Source organism: Hypanus sabinus, chromosome 14, assembly GCF_030144855.1.
Source record: "Hypanus sabinus isolate sHypSab1 chromosome 14, sHypSab1.hap1, whole genome shotgun sequence".
Taxonomy (NCBI): Eukaryota; Metazoa; Chordata; class Chondrichthyes; order Myliobatiformes; family Dasyatidae; genus Hypanus; species Hypanus sabinus.
The window spans coordinates 7982969-7996079 of NC_082719.1; positions in this window are offsets into that span (position 1 = coordinate 7982969).

Consider the following 13111-nt stretch of genomic DNA (forward strand, 5'->3'; position numbering starts at 1 on the left):
GAAAAAATAATAAATAAATGAGTAAGGGATAGGGTAAGAAGGGGAGGAGGAGCATTAACGGAAGTTAGAAAAATCAGTGTTCATGCCATCAGGTTGGAGGCTACCCAGCCGGTATATAAGGTGTTGTTCCTCCATCCTGAGTGTGGCTTCACCTTGACAGTAGAGGAGGCCATGGATAGACATATCAGAATGGGAATGAGATGTAGAATTAGATGTGTGGCCACTGGGAGATCCTGCTTTCTCTGGCGGACTGAGCGTAGGTAAACCTGTCAGAGTTGTGCTGGCTTCTGAATGCAGCAATTGACCATGTCTGCATGTTTTTATGCATTGAGTTGCTGCCACATGATTGGCTGATTGGATATTTGCATGAATGAGCAGGTGCTCGGATGTACCTAATAAAGTGGCCTCTGAGTGTATCGTTTCTGGTTGTTTGTTTGTAAGACTAGCCAGGGCAAGTTGAGCAATACTTCACAACTACTTCTAAAAAATTTTTTTGGACAACTTCTCTGTAAAATTCAGAATCAGTTTTTTATGGCCTTAGTCTTTCATTTAAAGAAATCTTTTGGTATGCTGGCCTTTATAAATCAGAGCATTGAGTTTAGGAGTTGGGATGTAATGTTAAAATTGTACAAGGCATTGGTGAGGCCGAACTTGGAGTATTGTGTACTGTTCTGATCACCGAATTATAGGAAAGATGTCAAGAAAATAGAGTACAGAGATTTACTAGAATGTTACCTGGGTTTCAGCACCTAAGTTACAGGGAAAGGTTGAACAAGTTATGTCTTTATTCTTTGGAGCGTAGAAGGTAGAGGGGGGACTTGATAGAGGTACTTAAAATAATGAGGGGGATAGATAGAGTTGACGTGGATAGGCTTTTTCCATTGAGAGTAGGGGAGATTCAAACAAGAGGACATGAGTTGTTTGTTAAGGGGCAAAAGTTTAGGGGTAACATGAGGGGGAACTTCTTTACTCAGAGCGTGGTAGGTATGTGGAATGAGCTTCCAGTAGAAGTGGTAGAGGCAGGTTCGGTATTGTCATTCAAAGTAAAATTGGATATTGTATATGGACAGGAAAGGAATGGAGGGTTATGGGCTGAATGCAGGTAGGTGGGACTAGGTGAGAGTAAGCATTCAGCATGGACTAGAAGGGCCAAGATAGCCTGTTTCCGTGCTATAATTGTTATATGGTTATAGCGGAGGCCATAGATTGACATATCAGAATGGGAATAGGACGTGGAATTAAAATGTGTGGCCACTGGGAGATCCTGCTTTCTCTGGCGGACAGAGTGTAGGTGTTCAGCGAAACGGTCTCCCAGTCTGCATCGGGTCTCACCAATATATAAAAGGCCACACCAGGAGCACCAGACACAGTATACCACACCAGCCGACTCACAGGTGAAGTGTCGCCTCATCTGGAAGGACTGTCTGGGGCCCTGAATGGTGGTGAGGGAGGAAGTGTAAGGGCAGGTGTAGCACTTGTTCCGTTTACAAGGATAAGTGCCAGGAGGGAGATTGGTGGGAAGGGATGGGGGGGGACGAGTGGACAAGGGAGTCATGTAGGGAGCGATCCCTGTGGAAAGCAGAAAGGAGGAGAGGGAAAGATGAGCTTGGTGGTGGGATCCCGTTGGAGGTGACGGAAGTTATGGAGAATTCTGTTCATTTCTGATTTCATTATAGTGAGGATGAGGAAGCTTTAGAGAGGCTGCAGAGGAGATGATGACTGGATTAGAGAGCATGTCTGATGAGGAAGGGTGGAGCAAGCTAGGATTTTTCTCTTTGGAGAAAAAGGATGAGAAATGACTTGATAGCTGTGTATAAATGGATAAGCATAATTTATACAATGAACAGCTAGTGCCCTTTTCCCAGGAATAAAATGGCTAGTATGAGAGGGCATCATTCTAAGATGATTAGAGGAAATTAAAGGGTGAAGGTTATGTTACGTTCACACAACCCTGTGAAAGTATCAGCAGCAAGAGAACACAGCTGGAGTCTGTTAACAAAACACTATTTTATTAGTGACTACATTATATAGTAACTTAGACTAGGTAAATCAAGAGTTAATGGTGTTATGCATATATAAGGGTAAATATATAAACCCCTAAAACTTCTTCAAGCTTAGGTCGTAAGTGATACAGTCTTACAATGGTGTGTAAGAAAGTTCAATTCAAATACACAGGTTAATTAATGCGAGATGTTTGTAATCCAGAGGCGAATACTGTGAGAAGGCAATTACATCGATATTCCATATACTCCACCACAGCAATACAAAATAACAACAGCAGTAGGTTTTATCTCCGAAGTTGTTCCACTCCACACACGAAGTGTCACCGACAGTGATCTTCAATGAATATCCTTTCAACACAAGTGGTACCACACCGGAATTCAGCTACGGGTCATCCCGAAGTGGTGGCCACAGGATACTCAAACAGAATCCACGTATGGATTATCACCAACAGTAGCTTATCACTGACATACCATCTCCAAGTGAACCATCACCCAGCCAAGGGTCGACACACCGGTAGATTCCACAAGGTTACCCCACTCACGCACAATGTGATAGCCACTTATCCAGTTCCACGATTTATGAAGTAACTCCAACAGTGATTTGCCACAGGGGTACCTTCCTTCAGTGAACACCACACCCAGACAAAGGGTAAACGCACACGTGGTATTCACAAAGGTTTTCCCCTCACCAGAGAACCCACTCCTGTGGATTAACTACGTGACAATCACACTTTCGTAGCCGAATGGAAGCAAACTCACCCTCACGGGCTGCTTGGAGAGAGTCATTTATCGATACTCTGGATCGATCTCAGCTCACCGCTTTTGGGCTAGTGAAAGTTTAAACCAGCGACCGACTCACTGGGGTCTTCCATTGACCGAATCTCGACTCTCGCTGTGTGTGTGTGTGTGTGAGTGTGTGAGAGTGTGAGAGTGTGAGAGTGAGTGTGTGTGTGTGTGTGTGTGTATGTGAGAGTGAGTGAGTGTGTGTGTGTGTGTGTGTGTGTGTGTGTGTGAGAGTGAGTGGGTGAGTGAGTGTGTGTGTGTGTGTGTGTGTGTGTGAGAGTGAGTGAGTGTGTGTGTGTGAGAGTGTGTGTGTGTGTGTGTGAGAGTGAGTGAGTGTGTGTGTGTGTGTGTGTGTGAGTGTGTGTGTGTGTGTGTGTGTGTGTGAGAGTGAGTGAGTGAGTGAGTGTATGTGTGTGTGTGTGTGTGTGTGTGTGTGTACAGGCTTGTGGAAGTGTACTGTACTATATGGCATCAGAATTTCTTTCCCCTTTTGTGTGAACATTAAGTACAGTGTAGTAAAACCCGGTTTCTAGTTGTCCCCCTTCGCACTAGAACAGAACTTGCTGTGAGAAACCCATGAGCTAGCTGAGGTTGAACTGTTAATTTATGTTACTTAGACTGTATACACCAATGGACAAGATTGAAAGAGTGTGCAGAAGGTTGTTGTCTCAGCCAGCTCCATCATGGGCACCTGCCTACCCACCATTGAGAACAGCTTCTAAATACATTTTCTCAAGGATTCAGGATGCCCAACATCAGGGGCATGACCTCTTCTTCTTACTACAGACTGGGAGGTGTATAAGTGGATAAGCTAACCTGAAGTTAACAACTTCTTCCCCTCTGCCATTATATTTCTGAATGTGTCCATGAACCCACAGACACTACCATCCACTGTGAGACCGGATAGTCTTGGTAGTCACTGCAAATAAAAACCCAAACAGAATGCAGGGATCTGCACCAGACATGACAGACATGGACTCTCTTGGAGGTTCCGGTGACATCATCGTCGAGAATGGCAGCTTAAGTCACTAGCTCCTCTAGAAAAACACGCATTAAGCCCCATTAACCCATCAAATATTGTATTTTTCAAAAAATATTTGAACTGAAAAGAGGGGCAAGAATGGGGCAAAAGAATGGAAATAGAAAAAGCGACACTGTGGAGCCTGCGGCTGAGAGGAGTGCAGCGAGCGGCTCTCCTACCCGACCGTGTGCTAGTGAGGTGGATGATGGGCCTCGTTCAGGCGAAGCGGTGAATATCATCGAAATTCTGAAAGAGATAAGGGAGTTTCAGAAAGATATAAAGCAGCAGCTGCATGATATTAAGTCAGAGCTCACTAACGTCAATCAAAAAATAGCAGTGGCAGAAACTCGAATTGAGAAGGTGGAAGATCGCATTCAAAACGTGGAACAAATACTGAGTAAGACAATAAAAATATTAAATCACCAAGAAAGTAAACTGCTTGATCTGGAGGGAAGATCATGGTGGAAAAATATCAGAATATAAAACGTTCCCGAAGGAGCAGAGGGCTCGTCTATGATGGAGTTTGTTGGAAAGTTGCTGTGGGACATGCTGGAGCTTCCGTTGACTATGGAGCTGGAAATTGAGAGAACACATCATGCGCTAGTCCAGAAGCCTACCCAAGACAGAGCAGATAAGCCATGCTCAATAATAATTAAATTCCTTCGGTACAGTACCAAGGCGGAGATTCTACGAAGGGCCTGGGGTAAGAAGAGGGTGTTTTGTTTTTAGGTGATAAATTAATATATTTCAACCAAGATTACACCCCCCCCCATGGACCTGCAGAAATGTAAAGAATACTCTGAAGTAAAGCGAGTACTAAAGCAAGAAAGGATTAGATTTCAAACTCTGTACCCTGCTAAACTTCATGTATTTTATGAAGATGGGACGCGGTTGTACCAGACAGTGCAAGAGGCGACTACAGACATGAAGGCCAGAGGGTTGCCTGTCAGCATGATCAAACCGAGGGAAAGCCTGGCAGAGGAATTATCCCGTTCCACTTGCGAAATAGTGCGAGAATCGAGAAGGCAGGAGATGGATGGAGGCCGAGAGAAGTATATCAGAAAGAGACTGGGAGTTTACCAAAGACAGTCCTCACCCCCTCCAGAAGAGCCAAAAGGTTTGGCTAACTTTCAAAATGTTGAGAATCTAAACGGAAGCAAAAGTAGACAGTGATATACTTATCTTGAGAAATACTTATTATAATGTGGATTTTATATTAAGTTGTTATTCTTTATTCGCTCACTTACTCCTTTTTCCCCAACAAAATGAGAATATATATATATGTGTGTGCATATATGTGCATGTATGTAATATATATGTATATGTGTCTGTGTGTGCATGTATATATTTATATAGGAGAAGTACACAGGGAAATCTTTTCTGTGTAATGGATTTGTTCACTGACCTTTATGAATACTGCAATGGGGGCCCTCAACTCACAAGTAGGAGGGGTTATCCCCCACAGCTAGACATTTCCTCTAGCTCAATGCAGGGTCATCTACCAGAGACCTCAGCCTTGGAATCACACGTTTGTTGCCATTTTTGTTATTATTTGTGTTTCTTGGTTCTTATTTGTTCAAAGAGTAGATTGATTAAGTTTTATTCTGCTAAATTCAATGATGCATTGATAGATAAATACAGATGGCTAAGGACAAAGTAAAATTCATTTCTTTTTATGTTAATGGGCTATTAAATCCAATCAAACATAATAGAATTTTATCCAAAATGAAAAAAGAACAAGCCCATGTAGTATATTTACAGGAAACTCATTTAAGTGATAATGAGCATAGAAAACTAAAGAGAATGTGCTTCACTAATCTGTTTTTCTACTCATATAAATCAGGACATAGGAGAGGAGTTGCTATTCTTATCTCAAGTAAGCTAAATTTTGAAAAAGTATTTGAAATGGGAGACAAAGAGGGCAGATATATTCTGGTAAGGGGGAATATAGATGGAAATTCAGTTACTCTATTGAATATATACGCACTCCCGGGAAGTGATATTGGTTTATTTCAGAAAATTACTGATATTATGGTAACAGAACCAGAAGGTCTCCTGATATGTGGGGGAAACTTAAATTTACAATTACAACCAAACTTAGACTCTTCCAATAGAAAAACCTATGAAACAAAATCTTTACATAAGAAAGTTAATAAACTTTTTGAGGATGTTGGTTTAATTGATATCTGGAGGGACCTTTTCCCCAACAGAAGGGATTACACTCATTATTCTGCTCCCCATTCTGTATATGCAAGAATAGACTATTTCATAACATCTGGAAAAGACAAAGACAAAATAAACACCTGCAGAATTGGGACAATAGATGTAAGTGATCATGCACCTATATATTTATCTGTTGATTTTGACCTACAACCAAAGAATACTATTTGGAAACTAAATTCAAGTCAACTCAATGATCTGTACTTTAAGGAACAAATTAAAAAAGAGATTGGTCTTTACTTAGAATTTAATGATAATGGAGAGGTTTCACCTCCCAGATTATGGGATACTCTGAAGGCTGTCTTAAGAGGGAAAATTATAGTGATATCTTCATATAAGAAAAAATAAGGAATAAAACATTAAAGAAATTACAAAATAGGCTGAAGGAGTTAGAGAAAAAACACATTGAATTCGGCACAAGATACATTCAGGGAAATTAAAAGAATTAGGAATTAAATTAATAGTTTTGCTACGCAAGAAATCAGGAAAAATTTAATGTTTCTGAAACAGAGACATTATGAAAGTGGATCAAAATCTATGAAAATACTGGTGTGGAAACTGAAAAAAAAAGATAGCAGAAAATATAATTCATAGAATTAGGGACCCAAGAACGAAAATGATAAAAAATAAGCTAAGTGAAATTCAAGAAGCTTTTGAAGTGTTTTACAAAACTCTATATTCCAAAGTTCCAGGGGGAAGCATAACTCAACTTGACACCTTCTTGAATTCTCTAGAGCTACCCACTTCAAGCGAAGAACAAAATAGAACAATGACTGCTGACATAACTGAAGTTGAATTAAAAGCTGCAATTAGTAGGCTTAAATTAAGCAAGTCACCAGGATCAGATTGGTATACGGCAGAGTAGTACAAAGAATTTAAAAATGAGTTAATTCCTGTTTTACTCCCCACACTAAACTGGACTCTAAAAAAGGCACAAATGCCATCCAGTTGGAAGGAAGCAATAATCTCAGCTATACCGAAAGAAGGCAAGGATAAAATGGAATGTGGGTTATTTAGAACAATACCCGTTCTTAATGTAGATTAAAGGTTATTTACCTCCATCATGGCCAAACGATTAGAGGAATTTCTACCCATACTGATACGTAATGATCAGACAGGTTTTATATGACAATGCCAGCCTCATGACAATATACGAAGGACACTTCACATTATGGATCAAATACAAAAAAACAAAATTGAAGCAATAGTGATAAGCGTGGACACTGAAAAGGCATTTGAATCGGTTAATTGGAATTTTATTTACAGAGTTTTACATAGATTTGGTTTCCAAGACACAATTATTAAAACTATACAGACACTATATGACAACCTTACTGCTAGGATTAAAATCAATGGATATTTATCAAATAGTCTTACCGTAGAAAGGGGCACGAGACAGGGTTGTGCATGGTCACCGCTATTCTTCGCATTATCTCTGGAACCATTAGCTCAATACATCAGACAAAAAGAAGATATCAGGGGAACTACTATTAAAGGGACAGAGCATAAATTGGCTTGTTATGTGGATGACATTTTGATCTATCTAGAGCAACCAACATACTCCTTACCTAAATTAATGCAATCCTTTGAACAATATGGTCAATTATCAGGATACAAGATCAACATAGATAAAACCCAATTACTTTCATATTACTATAGCTCACCAAGAGAAATTGAAAGTAAATATCCCTGGGCATGGCACACAGAGTCTTTCAAATATTTGGGCATCATTATGCCAAAAGATTTGGCAAAATTATCAGAATGTAATTATCAGCCTTTATATAAAAAAAATTAAGGAAGATTTGGCAAGATGGAACCTGATTCCTTTTTTCAGTCTCAGTTCAAGGATTGAGTCTATTAAAACAAATATACTGCCCAGACTGTTGTATCTCTTTTAGACCCTACCAATAGAAATTAATCAAAATCAATTCAACGAATGGAACAAGATGCTAACAAAGTATATTTGGCAGGCCTAGAGTTCATCTCAAAACTTTGCAATTAGCAAAGGAAAAGGGGGGATGGGGCTTGCCTTCTCTTAGAGATTATTATTTTGCAGCACAGTTGAGAGCTGTGATATGTTGGTGCAACCCATCATATGACACTCAATGGAAAAACAATGAGGAGCAGGTACTTCCCACCCCCATACAAGCAATTTTCACTGTTAATAACCTGCAAAGGTACATAAATACTATTGATAACCCATGGGTGAAATTGACTCTTAAAATATGGAAAACTACTATAAAAGAATATAATCTAGAGGGAGATATTGCAATTCTAAAATGGTGTGCATATGACTCGGATTTTACACCAAATAAATTGCATGCTAGATTTAAGGACTGGACAGCTAAAGGAATAACAGTTCTTTGCAACATAATGACAGAAGGAACACTTTTCAGTTTTGAAATGCTTAAAGAGAAACATTTATTAGAAAAACAAGATTTTTGTTGATATTTACAGATGTGACAATATGTAATAAGATGCTTAAAATGTAACCAAGGCAAGTACATGCTTGAGAAAGCTATTTAGAAAAGCGTCTAATTCAGATAATGGTAGTAGAATCATTTCAAGCATGTACAAGGGGTTGTCAAATCTTAAAACACATATGTCTTCATACATTAAAACAAAATGGGAGAAGGAAGGAGGGATAATTATATCTGAAGAAGAATGGAAAATAATATGGAGGTGTCAATGGAGGTGTACCAGTTCACAGGAATGGACGGAGTTTAGATGGAAAAACTTGATAAGATATTTTATTACACCCTCTCAGAAATCCCATTATGATAGTAACCTGCCTGTTTGCTGGAGAAATTGTGGGAGTCAAAATGAAAATCATTATCATATTTTTTGGGACTGCCCCGTTATCAAAGACTATTGGAGGGGGATACACAATGTCCTACAAGACATCTTTAAATGTGAAAGAGAGTAAGACCATATATTTTGGATACATACCTCAAGAATGGTTGAAAGGAGATAAATATTTAATGAATATACTCTCAGTGGCTGGCAAAAAGACTTACTAGGAAATGGTTATCACAGGAGAGCCCAACTTTAAATACATGGATGGAAATTACAATGGACATTTACAAAATGGAGAAGATAACAGCATCTATTAATCATAAGCTGGAACAATTTGATTCATAGTGGGAAAATGGTTTAACTACATAATGCCTCATAGGCCTGATTTTATTCTCACAAATCAATGAATATGCTGTTAAAAAAAGATCACACACAACTTGTACATAGTTTTTTCCTTTTGCTTGTTTTTTCTTTCCGCTCTTTTCTATAAGTGTATACCTCAGATAAATACATTGTGGAGATTTGTGATATATACGATTATATGATATATATGTACAATGTCTGAAATACATCTTATGGAAATGTTTGTTTGATGTTGAACTTCAATAAAAAAATACATTTTGCATGGACTTTCTTGACCTCACTAAAACCTGTGTCTCCATCAGTTTGGACAGACTGTGTCCTGATTCAAAATGGTGAAGACAAGGCTGGATAAAGAGACAGATTTCCTTCCCAGTGGAGCACTAGTAAATGAGCTGTGTTTGAAATCTGTTGAGATAGTTTCATGGACATTGGTGATACAAGTTCAATTCAGAATTTACTTAATTAAAAGGAATTAGATCCCCAGGTGCTTCAGTGATGACTTGACAGTGTCACAGGGACTATTGTCCAGATGTCTAAATTCAACCCTGATAAGCTCTCTGCTTGCTGACCACTTCAGATTCTCCATTTCAGGAATATATTTTATCAGGAGCATCTTTTCCTTTTCCCAGAGGATTGCTTCTGGGCACAAGGATCTGGAATATTGATGTATTGATGTGGTCTAGATACAAAAGTGACTCTTCATTCAGGCTCATCCGTACATGAGAGGTCCTTACCAAAAGAGATAACTGCCAGTAGCCGGTAACCCCAAACTGAGTGTGTACCTGGTATCCAGAGTGGGAACCTGAAAGAATAATTTTCTGAATAAAGTCAAGCATTTGGAAACTCCAACATAGCAAATCCTATTGCATCTGATGCTGGAATGAACGTCAGTGTGTCAGTGAAATCTGACGGAGGATGGATATGAACTGTTTCTTTTTTATGAGCAATTTAACAATGTCAGGATTAGAATATAATCTCTTTGGCCACCAATGCTGAGAATATCAATTCACTTCTGTATTCCTCACATAGTTGAATTTAAATCTACTTGGAGACTGATTTCACTGGGTCCACCTCTGCAACCCGGACAAAGTAGATATGTGGTATTGAAAGAACTGTATCCAAACATAACTTTGGAAATCATTGGATATAACAGCCAAAGAAAGGAGAGCAGTTTCTGACATTGAATATATTGCTGGTGTTGTGTAGGAATCTCATGGTTGTCAATTGCAGGTTTTCTAAAAAAAAAATGTGCCTCTGTGATGAATTTTAGATGTGCTGATTAATTTGTTGACTTAAACTACTGATATGAGGGAATTTAATGTATTAAGAATTCATTAACCAGTGCAGTAGAAGTTGGCTCCAAGCCTTATACCTCCCGTGGAACTCATTATCTTTGTTGACAGAGAACAATAAAGATTATTATACACTCCCAGAACAGATTGCTTCTGTTCACTCCAATGTGCTTATAACATGGCTGATGTGGGAATAATCTGTAACACGCTGTAAGGTTTCACTGTTAAGGCTAATGTAATGGTTTTTATGTAATGTTCCACTACTAAGGAATTGGTTTCTCTGTAGCAGCAATGTTTAGGTTAACGGGGTTTTGGAATGTAGAAGTTGTTGAAGTTGAAATTGTAGCATGGAGATTTAATAAAGTGGCAGGCTCAGACCTTGTTTTAGTTCAGACTAGCGCTGACATAATGGTGGTGGGACTGCCAACGCCTATCGGTGCTCCAGGTAAGGCGAGGCCATGGTGAGACAAGCCGGAGAGAAACTATAGGAAAGAGGGGAAGGTTGACAGCAAAGGTAGAGGCGGTTACCACCTGGCCAAAACCCCAGACTGTGAGCACTCGGGTTCTGTGGTACATGCTGACTTTCGCTAACTCCTCACTGATTGAGGAGGAGACTCCCGGCCCTTCTCCTATTGTGTTAGATGAGGGGGTACGGTGGTCTCAGAGGATTAGGAGACCCCCAGATAGGCTGGCCTATGTAGCCCCAGAGGAACAAAGTGTGACCCCCTGCTCTGTTGGGGAGCTATGCCACTGCCTTTTACACCTGTATTGGACTTTGTGTTTTGTTGGCGAATTATCTCACCGTCATGAGGATATGACTACATTTGGTCGGGAGAGAGTGTAACACACTGTAAGGTTTCACTCTTAAGGCTAATGTAATGGTTTCTCTGTAGCAGCAATATTTGGGTTATGGCTAGAGATAATGAAGCTTTGGACTGCAGGGGTTGGCCAATGAGGAAAGGTCGTTCTTTCCTGTGTGCCTGGAGGCCAGGTTTCTCACGGTCTTTATTGTCAGGGAGTGATGGAGAGAGAGGATGCGAATGGAGAGAGTCAGAAGACCACCGGACGGAATGGACTGAGGAGCGAGGGTCTGAGGGCTGGCTACACTTGGAGGAGGTCGATGGTTTATGAATAGCAGTATCAATGAGCTCCAATGATGGGTATAGACTTTCTTCCTTGAAATGGGCCCCTTTGCTTTTTATTTTCTTTACTAACCCTTTATTCAGGTCAAGATTTATAAAGTTCAATCATTTAATTGCATATGGTATACTGTCTGATATTTTATGGTGCGGGTTTGTAACCAGGCGACACATCATGCAGCATCCACACAAACAAGATTTCTCAGTTTGGCAGGGCCAGGAGTTGTTTTCCCCTGGACGAACATGTGCTGGCTGAGCCTGAGGGTTCCACGTCTTTTTGCTTGTTGTGATACATTTCCAATGATTTGTAGACAGAGGCAAATGTAACTTTGAGATACAGAACCACATGGAGCATAAAACAAGCTGACTTACTGGAAATCATGTAGCATTGCACACACTGACAGCCGTGAACTCCCCTCATGTTTGTACTTCCCCGAGGGGAGGGGACAACATGACTCCAGGTTCTGCACTTCACAAATCTGGAAACTGAAACTTGAAGCAGCTCTAGAAAGTCCTGAAGCTGATATTTCAGCACTCACCAACAGTGAACCTAAAGGGCCTTCTTTGCTTCAGCAAGTGTTCCAGCAAGAGTCTTAAACCATCTCCAGCGAATTTTATTTTTACAGCACATAATAATCTGGTGAGAATTTGCAATTCATTGCAAGATTGTCAAATTTGTCCTACACCTGTGTTCCACACAGTGCATCAAATGCTTTTTTACTCATATAATAACCCACGATCTATACACAGTATATCCTATCACTCTCAGATGGGGCTGGTGGAGACATTGGGGATGTGTTAAGTATATTGTGTTTAATATATTTGGTTCAAAAGTTTAATTGGGTTGAGTATACTTGGCATTGAGTGCTGATGTGTTGGCTTAGCTGGTGATCGTTGGTGTCTGTACTCAACGGTACTGAGGGAAATTCTGGTGTCTGATGAGTGAGGATTTCAGGAATGAATCAGGTAAGGGATAGGTTGGTAAATCAGGCAGATGGAATGATCTGGTGAGTGAGGGTAACGTAGTGAAATGGAATAAGTTTTACATTGAACAAAAAATGTGATTGCTCAAGTTTGTTAGATTCTTGGAACAGAAGGTTCCAGGCACCTTGGATCTACAGATGCTGCAGCTTTAATCAGGGCTAGCTCATGAAGGTGGGAGATGCAAAGCAGGACTGAGGAAGATCAGGGATTTGAGGGAATTGGCACGGATAGGATTGTGCTCCATTGGAAGAAAAGAATGAGGAAAATGTAGAAATAGGGTAAAAATGGGCATATAGTGGCATAAGATAATTGAGCTTTAAAGATCATCACCATAAAACCAGGAAATTTGACCTCAGGGATAAACTTGCTACCTCTCCTCTACACTCTTTCTGCTATTGCAGGGTCTCAATCCAAAACATCAACTATAGTTTTCTCTCCATGGATGCTGCCTAACTTACAGAGTTTCTCCAGAAGTTTGTTCCAGGATCTGCAGAACCTTGTAGATCTGTA